General features: G+C 53.4%; 1 protein-coding gene across 14 annotated transcripts in view; it reads right to left on the reverse strand.

Moving 5' to 3' along the window:
* The window catches only part of GJC1 (gap junction protein gamma 1), a 14,735-nt gene that overhangs the window by 10,822 nt on the left and 794 nt on the right, over nucleotides 1-3,119 (reverse strand). For 7 of the 14 annotated variants that reach the window (XM_021377720.1, XM_021377713.1, XM_021377717.1 and 4 more), the window contains exon 1: nucleotides 55-2,517. The gene's annotated coding sequence lies outside the window, so the exon portion shown is untranslated. The other 7 variants (XM_021377725.1, XM_021377721.1, XM_021377723.1 and 4 more) reach the window with 5 other exon arrangements.

A 3,119-nucleotide genomic window follows, 5' to 3' on the forward strand; every position in this document is an offset into this window, starting at 1 on the left:
TGGAGCTCAACCACCTTCACTGGAGCTCAACCACCTTCGCTGGAGCTCAACCACCTTCATTGGAGCTCAACCACCTTCGCTGGAGCTCAGTGATCTCCTGAGCACCGCCATGAACAAAGCCCGCACACCCTTTGCCACAAGCACCGCTCATCACCGCACACGCCGCGTCTTTCAGAAGCGCACCGCGGCCATCCTTGGGTTTGAAACCAAAACAAAGACCTGTTTCACATCTCTCCATTAGCACGGCTCAATCAGAAAAGCCAAGTGCAAACAACACTGCGTCTTTTGGAAGGGCTTTTGGGATTTCAGCAGAAGAAGCAGTGTGCACAGCTACCTGCAAGGCAAATCAAACCATCTGGGGAAAGCAGATTAATGGCCGGGAGGAGCACGGTAAAGGAAAATCATGAAACAATCATCATCCACCTCTGCAGCACCACAGAATGCAACATTTACACTTGGAAAGAACAGCAGAAGCTGCTGATCGCCCAGAACAGATGTCTTCTCTCCGTATCTCAGCAATATCTTAAACAAGGTCAAGCACATGCGATCATAATTGTCTCCTAACAAATGCCTACCTAAAAAGGTGGAACTAATATCCGTAAGAGCTGGAAGCTGGTACCGTGCCCTTATTTAGGCAGAGAGCTGGCCGACTTCAGCGATTTTCATCTAAGAAAGCTAATCGGGAGAAATCCCTCACTCCTGTGCAAAGCCATCAATCCCGGCTCCGCGAGCCGCCGGAGCACAGGCCTAATTTAGAGCTTGGAAGAAATCCTGCTAATAACGGGCTGCCGGCACGCGGTACGAAGCGGGATGACCCGAACACCCCCAGAACACGGAGCACAGCAGTTCTGCTGGAGCACCAACCGCAGCCACGCGGCGAGCACGGCCGCTCTCAGACCGGGGGCCGCGCACACGCGCATCTGTTCAACTTTAGGCACAGAAAACATTTTTCAGCCCAATGACCCCACAGGGAAATGCCTCACACATCAGCTCATCTGACTCAAATTTTCCATCACATTTCCCTCCCTACAATTTCGCCCATAAAGACACTACTCGTTTTTCTCCAAATATAGCTTTTTATTTATAGCCCAGGAAAACAACGCACCTCGCGTTGCAACTGGAAGCCCCGCGCTCCTCCGCGAAATGCCATCTTGAAGAGAGTATTACCAAGATCTGGGGCCAAAGCATCGATGCTGGCAGGAGGAATGGCCCCCGCTGAGCCCATTCATTGAGCATCCACCAACGTTCACCTTAAACCACGGCTTTATTTAATCCCACCAGACCTCCCAGTCAACCGCGATGCTGTGGCTGGAGCGAAAGAGAAACGCAGAGAGTAGGAAACATTCCTCTATTTTTCACTGCAGTCATTCTTCATCATTCAGTGACACCTCCAGGCACTGCCCAAGCGCTCTGGACCCCAACCTGGGCTTGGGCCGGGTGGGACAAAGTGGTGTCTTAGGAGAGTTCGGGTGTTTCTGGACTTACAGGACCCGATGGCAGCCGGCACGTCCCCAAGCCAACAAGTGTGCGCGTTAAAAATTCAGCGCCAACTCCATCCGCCGCATTCCAGGCTTCACAGCTAAAGATCTCTGTCCTTGAACCCCGTCCTTGCCAGATGTAAAGCTACGTAAAATCAGAAGAGACCTTTCAATATTTCACCCGTGCCGCACAATTCTCAAATTAATTATCTCTTCAAACCTCAGGAAATTCCTTACAGACGCAGCTTTTCTAAAATTAAAAGCAGCAGAGCGCACGCTCCAAACCTTTTCTGGTTCTTAAACTCGGGCCTCCGAGCCCTCCTGGTCTCTTCCCTGTCCCGGGTGAGCCGGAGCTCTCAGCCCAGCACCCTCATCTCCCAGCTCCAGGCACCCCCTGTGCTACCTGCGACGACTGGGAGATTTCCTGCCAAGAAACCGACGAGCACGCTCCTTTACCAAGGGCTACAAGTGGGTGCAAACTGAATCCATCCAGAAAGCAAATGGAAAGTGACAATTCCTTCCTTACACACACGCATTCAGACCTGCAAGGCGATTCAAGCAAACGCACACACAACTTAAACCACGAAGCAATACTAAGAAAAGCTTAGTTCCACTTCTTAACACTGAAGCGCTGTCTGTTGCCAGTAACTCAACGGCTGCTCCATCAGCAACTGCAGAACTTACAGTTGCAGCCCTAAAAGTACAAAGGCAGTCACTTCAGAAGGGGGACAGACACAATTTAAACTGAACTGGAAGTTGATAAGAGCCGGTCTGAAAAGCAATAGCGATGCTGAGAGATGCTGGACAACAAAGAGAGGAGGCAACCGGAACCAATCCGCACCACTGCTGTAAAAGAACTGAAAATCAAAGCCTCTAAACGATGTCAGAGCACGGCAGATCGCTCCCCGTGTCCCATCCAGCCCCATCCATCGCTGTCCCGACGGCGAAACATGGGTCACGGCGCTGCTTTCGGGGGAGGAAGGCACGGCCGGAGGGGGCCGTCCCCTAAGGAAGCGCTGAGACCGAGCGCGGCGCAGCTCGCTTACCTCCAGCCCCGCCGAGCGCCGGGCATGGTGAGCAGCTCCCACCCGGCCTGCACGTCGCTGCCGAGCGGCGAGAAGGGGACGGAGCAGCCGCGCATCCGTCAGATGCAGAAAATATGTCCGGGATCAGCCCACCCAGCGGCACGGCACGCCCCCCAGCTCCGCCGTGCTCACGGAGGGGACGCCAGCGCTGCCCCTCGTGCCCGCTCAGGGCTGCAGGAACGCTCCCAGTGCCGCTCAGAGGAACGCTCATCATTCTGCCGTCCCGTTGGATAGGAAGACACGCTCCAGTAAAGCTCGCATGACGGTTTTTAAATAGAAACCAGCATACATACCGAGCTCCCCACTTCGTCCATCAGAGCAGCGCTTTGCTTCTTCCCTAGGAAAGCAAGGACACGTTCAGTGCGTTCTTAGAAAGAACCAGCGATGGCAGAGCCCGCACCGCGTCCCCGCTCATTGCTCAGGACAAACGGAGCACCCGGCCGCTGAACCCAATTGTTGCTCAAGAATCCATACTGCCTGCACATGCCCTAATTACATCCCTGCCCACTGTCTCGTCTTTGTAATCAATTTGATAGTGGAAAAAAAAAAAAAAAAA

Source organism: Numida meleagris, chromosome 26, assembly GCF_002078875.1.
Source record: "Numida meleagris isolate 19003 breed g44 Domestic line chromosome 26, NumMel1.0, whole genome shotgun sequence".
NCBI lineage: Eukaryota > Metazoa > Chordata > Aves > Galliformes > Numididae > Numida > Numida meleagris.